The sequence below is a fragment of the Triticum aestivum genome, chromosome 5A (assembly GCF_018294505.1).
Source record: "Triticum aestivum cultivar Chinese Spring chromosome 5A, IWGSC CS RefSeq v2.1, whole genome shotgun sequence".
Lineage (NCBI taxonomy): Eukaryota > Viridiplantae > Streptophyta > Magnoliopsida > Poales > Poaceae > Triticum > Triticum aestivum.
Window position 1 is genome coordinate 104,799,067 of NC_057806.1, and position 14,613 is coordinate 104,813,679.

The 14,613-nt window shown below is 41.5% G+C and overlaps 1 long non-coding RNA gene across 1 annotated transcript; it reads right to left on the minus strand.

Annotated features, from left to right (window-relative positions):
• Nucleotides 1–5,410: 5,410 nt before the first annotated feature.
• On the minus strand, nucleotides 5,411–9,240 carry LOC123102495 (uncharacterized). The gene is made up of 2 exons (XR_006448973.1): nucleotides 8,362–9,240; nucleotides 5,411–8,269 (listed from the first exon to the last, which is right to left on the minus strand). It is a non-coding gene; the product is annotated as an uncharacterized lncRNA (long non-coding RNA).
• Nucleotides 9,241–14,613: the final 5,373 nt, after the last annotated feature.

Sequence of the window (14,613 nt, forward strand, 5' to 3'; positions counted from 1 at the left end):
TTTGGATGCACCGGTGAAGTTTGCACCAACTCTTGAGGTGAGAAAGGGTAATGCACGGTACCGAAGAGTCTAGCAATGATGGAAGGGTGAGAGTGTGTATAATCCATGGACTCAACATTAGTCATAAAGAACTCACATACTTATTGCAAAAATCTACAAGTCATGAAAAACCAAGCACTACGCGCATGCTCCTAGGGGGGTAGATTGGTAGGAAAAGACCATCGCTCGTCCCCGACCGCCACTCATAAGGAAGACAATCAAAAACACCTCATGTTTCAAATTTGTCACACAACGGTTACCATACGTGCATGCTACGAGACTTGCAAACCTCAACACAGGTATTTCTCAAATTCACCATTAGTCAACTAGCATGACTCTAATATCACCATCTTCATATCTCAAAACAATCATCAAGTATCAAACTTCTCATAGTATTCAATGCACTTTATATGAAAGTTTTTATTATACCCAACTTGGATGCCCATCATATTAGGACTAATTTCATAACCAAAGCAAATTACCATGCTATTCTAAAGACTCTCAAAATAATATAAGTGAAGTATGAGAGTTCATATATTTCTTCAAAATAAAACCACCGCCATGCTCTAAGAAAATATAATTGAAGCACTAGAGCAAACGACAAACTACTCCGAAAGATATAAGTGAAGACCAATGAGTAGTCGAATAATTATGCAACTATGTGAAGACTCTCTAACATTTAAGAATTTCAGATCTTGGTATTTTATTCAATCAGAAATCAAAACAAAATAAAATAAAATGACGCTCCAAGCAAAACACATATCATGTGGTGAATAAAAATATAGCTCTAAGTAATGTTACCGATGAATGAAGACGAAAGAGGGGATGCCATCCGGGGCATCCCCAAGCTTAGGATCTTGGTTGTCCTTGAATATTACCTTGGGCTGCCTTGGGCATACCCAAGCTTAGGCTCTTGCCACTCCTTATTCCATAGTCCATCGAATCTTTACCCAAAACTTGAAAACTTCACAACACAAAACTTAACAGAAAACTCGTAAGCTCCGTTAGTATAAGAAAATAAATCACCACATAGGTACTATTGTTAAATCATTATAAATTCATATTGGTGTAATATCTACTTTATTCCAACTTCTTTATGGTTCATACCCTCCGATACTACTCATAGATTCATCAAAATAAGCAAACAACACATAGAAAACAGAATCTGTCAAAAAACTGAACAATCTGTAGTAATCTGTATCAAACGTATACTTCTGGAACTTCTGAAATAAATTTTTGGACGTGAGGAATTTGTCTATTAATCATATTCAAAAAGAATCTACTTAATAGAACTCTCCAGTAAAAAATGGTAGCTAATCTCGTGAGCGCTAAAGTTTCTGTTTTTTCAGCAAGATCACAAAGACTTCACCCAAGTCTTCCCAAAGGTTCTACTTGGCACAAACACTAATTTAAACATAAAACCACATCTAAACATAGGCTTTATGAATTATTTATTACTAAACAGGAGAAAAAAAGCAAAGAACAAAAATAAAATTGGGTTGCCTCTCAACAAGCGCTAAAGTTTAACGCCCCTAGCTAGGCATGATGATTTCAATGATACTCACATAAAAGATAAGAATTGAAACATAAAGAGAGCATCATGAAGAATATGACTAGCACATTTAAGTCTAACCCACTTCCTATGCATAGGGATTTTGTGAGCAAACAACTTGTGGGAACAATAATCAACTTGCATAGGGAGGTAAAACAAGCAAATCTTCAAGATTTTCAACACATAGAGAGGAAACTTGATATTATTGCAATTCCTACAAGCATATGTTCCTCCCTCATAATAATTACATGTAGGATCATAAGAAAATTCAACAATATAGCTATCACAAAACATATTCTTAACACGATCCACATGTATGCAAAGTTGACACTCTTCCAAAATAATGGGATTAACATTAACTAAAGTCATGACCTCTCCAAACCCACTTTCGTAATTATCACAATAAGATTCAACACCCTCCAAAATAGTGGGATCATTACTTCCTAAAGTTGAAACTCTTCCAAACCCACTTTTATCAATATAATCATCATAAATAGGAGGCATGCTATCATCAAAATAAATTTGCTCATCAAAACTTGGGGGAAAATATCATCTTCATCAAACATAGCATCCCCAAGCTTGTGGCTTTGCATATCATTAGCATCATGGATATTCAAAGAGTTCATACTAACAACATTACAATCATGCTCATCATACAAAGATTTAGTGCCAAACATTTTAATGCATTCTTCTTCTAGCATTTTGGCACAATTATCGGAATCCTTATTTTCATGAAAGATGTTAAAAAGATGAAGCATATGAGGTACCCTCAATTCCATTTTTTGTAGTTTTCTTTTATAAACTAAACTAGTGATAAAACAAGAAACGAAAAGATTCGATTGCAAGATCTAAAGATATACCTTCAAGCGCTAACCTCCCCGGCAACGGCGCCATAAAAGAGCTTGATGTCTACTACACAACCTTCTTCTTGTAGACGTTGTTGGGCCTCCAAGTGCAGAGGTTTGTAGGACAGTAGCAAATTTCCCACAAGTGGATGACCAAAGGTTTATCAATCCGTGGGAGGCGTAGAATGAAGATGGTCTCTCTCAAACAACCCTGCAACCAAATAGCAAAGAGTCTCTTGTGTCCCCAACACACCCAATACAATGGTAAATTGTATAGGTGCACTAGTTCGGCGAAGAGATGGTGATACAAGTGCAATATGGATGGTAGATAAAGGTTTTTGTAATCTGAAATTATAAAAATAGCAAAGTAGAATGTGGTAAAAGCGAGCGTAAACGGTATTGCAATGCGTTGAAACAAGGCCTAGGGTTCATACTTTCACTAGTGCAAGTTCTTTAAACAATAATAACATAATTGGATCATATAACTATCCCTCAACATGCAACAAAGAGTCACTCCAAAGTCACTAATAGCGGAGAACAAACGAAGAGATTATTGTAGGGTACAAAACCACCTCAAAGTTATTCTTTCTAATCAATCTATTCAAGAGTTCGTACTAGAATAACACCTTAAGACACAAATCAACCAAAACCCTAATGTCACCTAGATACTCCAATGTCACCTCAAGTATCCGTGGGTATGATTATATGATATGCATCATACAATCTCAGATTCATCTATTCAACCAACACAAAGAACTTCAAAGAGTGCCCCAAAGTTTCTACCGGGGAGTCAAGACGAAAACGTGTGCCAACCCCTATGCATAAGTTCACGAGGTCACGGAACTCGCAAGTTGATCACCAAAATATACATCAAGTGGATCACGTGATATCCCATTGTCACCACAGATAAGCACATGCAAGACATATACATCAAGTGTTCTCAAATCCTTAAAGACTCAATCCGATAAGATAACTTCAAAGGGAAAACTCAATCCATTACAAGAGAGTAGAGGGGGAGAAACATCATAAGATCCAACTATAATAGCAAAGCTCACGATACATCAAGATCATTCCGAATCAAGAACACGAGAGAGAGAGAGAGAGAGAGAGAGAGAGAGAGAGAGAGAGATCAAACACATAGCTACTGGTACATACCCTCAGCCCCAAGGGTGGACTACTCCCTCATCATGGAGAGCGTCGGGATGATGAAGATGGCCACCGGAGAGGGATTCCTCCCTTCGGCAGGGTGCCGGAACGGGTCTAGGTTGGTTTTCGGTGGCTACAGAGGCTTGCGGCGGCGGAATTCCCGATCTAGGTTATGTTCTGGAGGTTTCAGTATATATAAGAGGTTTTGGCGTCGAGAACAAGTCAGGGGGGTCTCCGGGCTGTCCATGAGGTAGGGAGGCGCGCCCAGGGGGTGGGTGTGCCCCCACCCTCATGGGCAGCCTGGGACTGTTCTGGCCCAACTCTTTTACTCCCTGGCCTTCTTCTGGTCCAAAAATAAGCTCCGTGAAGTTTCAGGTAAATTGGACTCTGTTTGATTTTCCTTTTTTGTAAAACTCAAAAACAAGGAAAAAACAGAAACTGGCACTGGGCACTAGGTTAATAGGTTAGTCCCAAAAATCATATAAAATAGCATATAAATGCATATGAAACATTCAAGGTTGATAATATAATAGCATGGAACAAGCAAAAATTATAGATATGTTGGAGACGTATCACAATGCTCCTCATGAGTGTTGGTCCAAACTAGAGCACTCTCAGGGCCGCCGCAGGGCAATCTGGGTTATTTTGGCACCTGTACGCGTAGCTCATCTGCCGTGGCCTGAGACAAGATACACGCGGCTACTATCAGGGTGTCGGCACGTCGGGAGGTCTTGCTGGTTTTGTTTTACCATTATCGAAATGTCTTGTGCACCGGGATTCCGAGTCTAATCGGAGGGTCCCGCGATGGAGGATTGTCTCCGCGGATTGTGAGCTTGTCATGGGATAAGTTGGGACACCCCTGTAGGGTTTTATCTTTCGAAAGCCGTGCCCACGGTTATGTGGCAGATAGGAGTTTTTAATATCCAGTTGTAGTGAACTTGAAGCTAATCTCATTAAAACACACCAACCGCGTGCGTAACCATGATGGTCTCTTTTCTATGAGGTTGGGGAAGAGAAAACGATGGGGTTATGATTGAACGCAAGTAGTTCGGGATCACTTCTTGATCATTACTAGATTACGACCTTGCACATAGCTTCTCACCTTGTTCTTGTATTCATAAGTTAGCCACCATACAATGCTTAGTGCTTGATGCAACTCCACGACATGTCCATACCTTACCTTAAGCTTTGTTAGTCTTGATACCGTGGGTGATATGATTGCTAAGTCCCGTGGCTCACAGAATACTACAAACACAGTTGCGGTACCGATGAGTCTGATGCAAGTGATGCCACTGAGCTCAAGTGGGAGTTCGACGAAGATCGTGGCCGTTACTATGTTTCCTTTCTGGATGATCAGTAGTGGTGCCCAGTAGGGTCGATCGGGACTTAGCTTGGGTGGTTATCTTTTATTCATTTGATTTCGTCCGTAGCCGGACTCTGTGTTCATCATGAATGATTGTATAACTTGATGTTACTAGTAAGCTTGCACGTGCAATGCATGTCTCTGCTAATGCTCTTTTAAAAGATACATCCACTCCCAATCAAATACACCTTGTGTGCATGTCTCATACTACCTTATACTTATAGTTGTTGATGGTAATATAAGATGACACACAAAAGAAACAGCGAAGGTAACATTCATCATATAGACCCGAAACCATGTTTTCAGGCCCTTACATCTAGCAAGAGATAGGTTCAAAGTTGTTGAACGTCATTTTTTCCTAACTTATATCCATATAAATAGAGACCATTGATGGCGCTTTCAAAAACTCTGAACATTTTGGTTTATCACAAACTACATAAAATAGATATGTGTGAACACCATGTATTTTGGAATCAATGTTGCAACTTGCAAATTATACTTTATCTCCCCAAGAGAATTTACAAAGGTATGCATCAATGTTTGATTCTGCAATGTCAGATGCCAAGAAAGCACTCATACATTTTCAAGGCAATATTATTTCCAATCAAATGTCATGCACATTGCCTGGCTTCTTTTACCCTGGAGATGAATTCATCCAGATAATCTTGTAGACCATCCATAACATTGTTTTGCCTGCAATTCCATTATGTACAAGTACAACACCATTCAACAGGGTGCACATGCACAGAAAAAGAAGTAAAAGAGACAAGTTGGGAGTTGTACATTACTAACTGAAAATGATCTTTTATCCATTTTCTTAAAAGATTCAATTATTGTTGATTCTTCTTGGTAAGTAAAAGTAAGTAGGAAGACAAGATTTTGGTGAAAGGTTTTCTTTCTTGTTCTCTCTCCCTGTGAACTGTAGGAGTGATAAAAATGGTTTCTTTTCCTTTAAGCGGTAAAATTTTAATTGAGCACACAAGCGAAAATATTTTAATTTAGAATATATAAATAATGATACTGTTTGCTTTGGGCAAAAAGATTGTGAAGTATTGGTTGAGCCAAGGTATGTATTTCATTTCAATGGTTCCATGAATGATAGAAGCAAAAATCTCTCATTAATTGATGGTCGGACTTCTTAGATTGAGGTAAGCTGAAAAGACAAAAAAACAATCAAGAGAACACAGTATTTACTATTTTGCAAAAAAAAGAACATCAATTTTGTTCACATTTAATGAGAGCAATCTCCAGTTCTGCTCTCTTAAGTGCTTAAAAGGCAGTGAGACATGTGTGAATGAAAAATATACATACATAGTAGATATAAACTTTAACCATTGGCTATGTTTGTTCACTTATATGATCACAAAAAGTAAACGTATCCTGTTGTTCATAAATAAAGCAAAACATATCACGTGTCGAAGTATATACTAATTATGAAATAAATGTCAATCATGTAATCAGATATGATAAGCACACAAGCAAACATAAATGGAATGACATGGCATGAAATCTCTAGCCAGGTTTTCTTTTTAATACCCGGAACAAGAATCTGGCTGGTCTCTTTCAATTGTACCTCCAACTTTGTTCGGTGACAGCGATGTGGAGTTTGGACAAGATTCCCTGGGAGCATAAGAGAAGTCGTGAAGAAATGATTTTTACCTATGAAGTAGTTCGAACATGCTCCTATTGATCAGTACTAAGATGAAGCCCTGCTACTTGGTGTTGCTGCCTAAAAGGACACCTAAAATGATCATCGAGAACATTCTATTGATCCTTTTATTTTCTGGAATGACATCAAGAAGTAACTTCCTGGAAAGGTATGACAGTTCTAGTGCTTAGAAATCTATTATCCTTTTCATTTTCTAGGCATATATTCTATCACATACAACCTCATCCTTCTGTTTTCTGTTCAAGAAAAGTGAATTCCAGTACGAATCAGATTTATCATCATGTTCTAAAAGTAAAATTGAATTTTCAACAAGCAGTATAAAGGCAAGCATGACTAAAAGTTATTTTCAAAAAAGCATGACCAGAAAAATAGGAACTGCAAACTATCTCAGAAAGATTTATCTGAATTTAAATATTTTTAGTGCGCGCTGACCTGCAACTCTATGTCAGTAAGCTTGTGCCAATTTATTTTCTAGGTGACGATCCAAAAATGTTTCCATATCGAAAGAAATACTGGAAACATATTTTTGTTGTTAGATCCACAAAAGAGGCTTAGCTAGATCCACAAAAGAGGCTTTCTGTGTCACAAGCACTCCATCCATTTATCACTGTGAAGTGAAATAGTTGATGTACACGCTTTTTGAACTTTAAAAATTTCGTGGTTTACAAAAGATAGGATGATAAGTCAATTGATGACCAGAAAATGCTTAGAAAACGCTAAGAAAACATACCTTGCAGAGAACAGAAAATGTTGAATTTTTTTCTAAGACTATAGATAACACTATTACTGTATCAGGGAGAAATTTGCCGCAGACTTGTCTCTTCCGATGCTGCCTCCAACATCCTTATATAAAACTGTAGTGGGGCTTGGACCAGATTTCCTGGGAGCAAAAGAGAAGTGAAAATAAATGTTTTATAGAGGTCAATAGCTGGCCCAACAATAACTTTGAAAAGGAAATTAATCAAAGTCACTTGAATTGGATTCGATCTGTTTGTACACACAAACACAAGGAACCTTGCAAATTGCAGTACAACTATGATATTAATATCATCTATGATCTCCAAAAATTACCAAAAAGGAAACCTGATCAGGGTGCCCAGCTGCAACGTATCTGCAATGTTGTCTGCTGTCATCCATAATCTCTAAGAAATTTCCAAAAGTAAATATGTAAAATATACCCAGCAAGCTACATGTGTAATATCACTCGAATTAAAACAAACGATAACACAATATTCATATGGATAAAATCACATCACCGTTTGAATTAAGAATGTTGTTGTTTGAGAGCGTGGAAAGTCACTGACCTGTTGGAATCACTGAAAACCAAGCCCCAACAAAACCAGGTTACGTACACCAATTCAAGTAACATAATAACTCACTCACATTATAAATCCCCAAAATCTGGTTGTGTACAGGTCCAAAAATTAGGAATCCCGTGTTCCAAATAAACACTGCAAAAGGGTCATGATATATGAAAAATGGTCTGTACATTACAGCAAATGACCATATATCAATAAGATTTAGTTGTAAGTAATTGGAAAAATTATTAGATGCTAGAATTGGAATCATTAACCATGCTATTTAGTGGGATTATGCCAATATGGAGTATCACGTCGCTCCAATGGTTCGCCTACTTGCTCCACAAACAGAACATTCTACACATAGATTGGAAAAACCAAATCACTTCCATCAGAATACAACCCAAAGGTTGAAAAAAGAAACCAAATCACTTTAATCAGAATGCTACCCAAAGGTTGAATCAACATAGCAGCAACTTGTGCCTTCAGAGAAAAATCGTCGAACACATACTGTGCAAGAAGTCATGTGTTCAGATGCACTTAGTGGAGATAAGGGAGGCCTGATTGGCTGATTGGATGCAAATCTCAAGTCCATCCCCGTTAGGTAAGGCGATTCTGGATTTGGTCATCCCACCTCAAGGTGGGATGTCACCGTCCACCACCAGCAGAGGGGCTTGGCAGAGAGGGGTGGCGGGGCTGGATGGGAGGTGGTGCGTGGTGCGTCTAGTCGAGGCGGAACGAACGGCTGCGGGGGTGATCCAACCGTTTTCGTCGTCGATCTGGTCTGGAGGAACACCAGCAGTGAAGATCCGGCGGAGCTTGGTCCATGTACATTGCGTCCTACAGCTCAGGAACGGGGAGAGGGATAAAGATTAATGAGGAGAGAGAGAAGGGAGGAGGAGGGCGCTGGCGCGGCTCACGGGCGTAGGAGTCAGCGGCGGCTCGCCAGAGCGTGGGCAGCGCTGGAGGCGGCCGGGGTTGACTCAATCAGATCGGGGAAGCACATGGGGCACCTGGGTGGATTCTTTCCGTATGCGAACGCTGGCGCGCGGGAGGCGGCGGAGGATCGGCAGGCGGCGGCGGAAGCCCGCCCGTGCTCTGGCGCCCATTGGGAGGAGTGGGCGGAAGGACCGGTGGGCGGCAGCGGAGGCCAAGCGGAGCGGTGAGGGAGGATGAGTGGAGCGGGAGCGGAGGAGGGCGAGGATGGGCGGGCGGCGGAGGCCCGGCCGTGCTCTGGTCGTTGGGAGGAGGAGCGAGCTAGCGAGGGAAAGATCATGGGCGGGTTGGGCGTGTGTGCGTGCTGCGCGAGCGAGGGAAAGATCGTGGGGCGGGCGGGGCAGGAGTGCGTGCTTGCACATCGGAATGTTTTTTTTATCGAACGGGTGGGGGATTAGTGGTTAATTGTGTGGCTTGTTGTGTTAAACACGGGGGCCATTAGATATTATTAATGAATGGATATAATTTTCTGGATCTCCGCCTCTCATGCTTTTATAGGGGTAGTAGATAATAGATAGATTCTTTTCAACAACTGATAAACCAAAATCTTCGACATCCAACTCATGTTAAGCATTTTATTCATCAGTAAGCACATCCTTCTCTGAAATAGGTAATAATATAATTCTCAATACACACACTTGTCTTTCGATTGAATTAAGGAGTACAAAAGTTTTGAAACCCTTTTTTCTTGACAGATACTTGCTTGACTTCCCTCACACTATTACTTCCAATATTGTGTAAGCTCATATGGACTTTCATGTTAATTTTTCCTTTTAGAAGAACATTCATGTGTAGAACGGTAGAGATCATATAAATAGTTAACAATGATACATTAATTTTTTGGCAGAAAGCATTTCTGTAGTTTGGTAAACATTTAGAGAGGTATTGCATTAGCATGCGCGAGTAAGAAATACATTTGCAGGAGTAGAACATTTATAGGTGCATTAAAAGTTACCGATCGTTCTATGTCACATGAAAATAAGTTAAATCAATATCAGACAATCAGGCATTTAAGGAATGAGACCTGTATTTGTAGAAGAAATTTTCTTTTAGTGTGCATTGGTCGCTGGAATGATATATCTGCAAACATGAAAATTGCAAAGCACTCGTATGAGTGTGATGGTACTGACTTGGTATTCACATGAAACAAAATATTTTCAGGATGTTATAACAAAGGCCAGCTGCATAACTAAATGGAGCAGAGAGAGAGAGAGAGAGAGAGAGAGAGAGAGAGAGAGAGAGAGAGAGAGAGAGAGAGAGAGAGAGAGAGAGAGAGAGGCAGAAAACATCTCCTTGCTTCATCAAACGTGAAGCGGGAATGGGGATTAGGGGCCAGATTCGTACCTGCGGCAGGTGAGCATGTAGAGCCGTTGCACTCCTCATCACATACCGCACATGATGCTACATAGGTTTCGTCACACTCTCACGGCGGGATCTACCCATGTCAACGGCCTAGGCGTAGTCATAGAGGCGTCAAGGAGATGTGAAGAGAAGGACTGCGTTGACCCGGTGGAGGAATTGGGAGAGATGGGCCTTGGTAGACGACCATGTGAGGAGAGAGAACAACGTCAACGACACAGTATTTACACGAAGCCTTTCGTCTTCTTCACAAATCATGGTGTGCCTTCATATTAAATAATCTTTTCTTTTTGTTCATCTTGTTTTGTTGCACTATCATAGAAGGTTATTTCAAAATTCAAATAGGCCCCAAATAGTCCAAGTGAAGCAATAAACTGGAAATTACAGAAAAGTCAAGAGCAAAACTATGTTCTATGATTTGATAGCTTAAGGTATTGTTGGGGAACGTAGCAGAAATTCAAAATTTTTCTACGTGTCACCAAGATCTATCTATGGAGAAACCAGCAACGAGGGGAAGGAGAGTGCATCTACATACCCTTGTAGATCGCTATGCGAAAGCGTTCAAGAGAACGGGGTTGAAGGAGTCGTACTCGTCGTGATAAAAATCACCGGAGATCCTAGTGCCGAACGGACGGCACCTCCGCATTCAACGCACGTACAGCCCGGTGACGTCTCCCATGCCTTGATCCAGCAAGGAGAGAGGGAGAGGTTGAGGAAGACTCCATCCAACAGCAGCACAACGGCGTGGTGGTGGTGGAGGAGCGTGGCTATCCTGCAGGGCTTCGCCAATCACCGCGTGAGAAGAGGAGGGAGAGGGGTAGGGCTGCGCCAGGAGGGAGAGGATCTCGTGTCTCTTGGGCAGCCCAAACCTCAAGTATATATAGGGGGGAGGGGCTGCGCCCCCACCTAGGGTTCCCTCCCTAGGGGTGGCGGCAGCCCCCCAGATCCCATCTGGGTGGCGGCCACAAGGGGGAGAGGGGGAGGCGCACCTAGGGTGGGCCTTAGGGCCCATCTGCCCTAGGGTTTGCCCCCCTTCCCTCTTGGAGGCGCCTTGGGCCTTGGTGGGGGGCGCACCAGCCCACCTGGGGCTGGTCCCCTCCCACACTTGGCCCATGCGGCCCTTCGGGGCTGGTGGCCCCACTTGGTGGACCCCCGGACCCCTCCGGTGGTCCCGGTACACTATCGATAAAACCCGAAACTTTTCCGGTAACCAAAACAGGACTTCCCATATATAAATCTTTACTTCCGGACCATTCCGGAACTGCTCGTGACGTCCGGGATCTCATCCGGGACTCCGAACAACATTCGGTAACCACATACAAACTTCCTTTATAACCCTAGCGTCATCGAATCTTAAGTGTGTAGACCCTACGGGTTCGGGAACCATGCAGACATGACCGAGACGTTCTCCGGTCAATAGCCAACAGCGGGATCTGGATACCCATGTTGGTTCCCACATGTTCCACGATGATCTCATCGGATGAACCATGATGTCGTGGATTCGATCAATCCCGTATACAATTCCCTTTGTCTAGCGGTATTGTACTTGCCCGAGATTCGATCGTCGGTATCCCGATACCTTGTTCAATCTCGTTACCGGCAAGTCTCTTTACTCGTTCCGTAACACATCATCCCGTGATCAACTCCTTGATCACATTGTGCACATTATGATGATGTCCTACCGAGTGGGCCCAGAGATACCTCTCCGTTTACACGGAGTGACAAATCCCAGTCTCGATTCGTGCCAACCCAACAGACACTTTCGGAGATACCTGTAGTGTACCTTTATAGCCACCTAGTTACGTTGTGACGTTTGGCACACTCAAAGTATTCCTACGGTATCCGGGAGTTGCACAATCTCATGGTCTAAGGAAATGATACTTGACATTAGAAAAGCTTTAGCATACGAACTACACGATCTTTGTGCTAGGCTTAGAATTGGGTCTTGTCCATCACATCATTCTCCCAATGATGTGATCCCTTTATCAACGACATCCAATGTCCATGGTCAGGAAATCGTAACCATCTATTGATCAACGAGCTAGTCAACTAGAGGCTTACTAGGGACATGGTGTTGTCTATGTATCCACACATGTATCTGAGTTTCCTATCAATACAATTCTAGCATGGATAATAAACGATTATCATGAACAAGGAAATATAATAATAACTAATTTATTATTGCCTCTAGGGCATATTTCCAACAGTCTCCCACTTGCACTAGAGTCAATAATCTAGTTCACATCGCCATGTGATTAACACTCACAGGTCACATCGCCATGTGACCAACATCCAAGAGTTTACTAGTGTCGCTAAACTAGTTCACATCATCATGTGATTAAGACTCAATGAGTTCTGGGTTTGATCATGTTTTGCTTGTGAGAGAGGTTTTAGTCAACGGGTCTGCAACATTCAGATCCGTATGTACTTCGCAAATCTCTAGGTCATATTATAAATGTTGCTTCCACGCTCCACTTGGAGCTATTCCAAATGGTTGCTCCACTATACGTATCCGGTTTGCTACTCAGAGTCATTCAGATAGATGTTAAAGCTTGCATCGATGTAACCCTTTACACCGAACTCTTTATCACCTCCATAATCGAGAAACATGTCCTTATTACTCCAAGGACAATTTTGACCGCTATCTAGTGATCCACTCCTGGATCACCTTTGTACCCTCTTGCCAGACATGTGGCAAGGCACACATCAGGTGCGGTACTCAGCATGGCATACCGTATAGAGCCTATGACAAAAGCATAGGGGACGACATTCGTCCTTTCTCTTTCTTCTGCCGTGGTCGAGCTTTAAGTCTTAACTTCATACCTTACAACTCAGGCAAGAACTCCTTCCTTGACTGATCCATCTTGAACACCTTCAAGATCATGTCAAGGTATGTGCTCATTTGAAAGTACCATTTAGCATTTTTGATCTATCCTCATAGATCTAGATGCTCAATGTTCAAGTAGCCTAATCCAGGTTTTCTATTGAAAAACACTTTTCAAATAACCCTATATGCTTTCTAGAAATTCTACATCATTTCTGATCCACAATATGTCAACAACATATACTCATCAGAAATTCTATAGTGCTCCCACTCACTTCTTTGGAAATACAAGTTTCTCATAAACTTTGTATACACCCAAAATCTTTGATCAGGCATCTCATCAAAGCATACATTCCAACTCCGAGATGCTTACTCCAGTCCTTAGAAGGATTGCTGGAGCTTTGCATACTTATTAGCATCTTTCAGGATTGACAAAACCTTCCGGTTGTATCACATACAACCTTTCCTCAAGAAAATCGTCGAGGAAACAATGTTTTGACATCCTATCTGCAAGATTTCATAAATAATGCAGTAATCGCTAATATAATTTCAACAGACTCTTAGCATCGCTACGAGTGAGAAAGTCTCATCATAGTCAACTCCTTGAACTTGTCGGAAAAAATCTTAACGACAAGTCGAGCTTTCTTAATGGTGATACTTACCATCATTGTCCGTCTTCCTTTTAAAATCCATATGTACCTAACAGCCTTACGACCATCAAGTAGTTCTTCCAAAGTCTACACTTTGTTTTCATACATGGATCCTTTCTCGGATTTTATGGCGTTGAGCCATTTATCGGAATCCGGGCCCACCATCGCTTCTCCATGGCTCATAGGTTCATTGTTGTCTAGCAACATGACTTCCAAGACAGGATTACGTACCACTCTGAAGTAGTACACATCCTTGTCATCCCACGAGGTTTGTTATTGACTTGATCTGAAGTTTCATGATCACTATCATAAGCTTCCACTTCAATTGGTGTAGGTGCCACAGGAACAACTTCCTGTGCCCTGCCACACACTAGTTGAAGAGACGGTTCAATAACCTCATCAAGTCTCCACCATCCTCCTACTCAATTCTTTCGAGAGAAACTTTTCCTCGAGAAAGGACCCAATTCTAGAAACAATCCCTTATTGCTTTCGGATCTGAGACAGGAGGTATACCCAACTGTTTTGGGTGTCCTATGAAGATGCATTTATCCGCTTTGGGTTCGAGCTTATCATCCTGAAACTTTTTCACATAAGCGTCGCAGCCCCAAACTTTTAAGAAATGACAGCTTAGGTTTCTCTAAACCATAGTTCATATGGTGTCATCTCATTGGAATTACGTGGTGCCCTATTTAAAGTGAATGTGGTTGTCTCTAATGCCTAACCCATAAACTATCGTGGTAATTCAATAAGAGACATCATGGTATGCATCATATCCAATAGGGTGCAGTTATGATGTTCGGACACACCATCACACTATGGTGTTCTAGGTTGTATTAGTTGTGAAAAAATTTCCACAATGTCTTAATTATGTG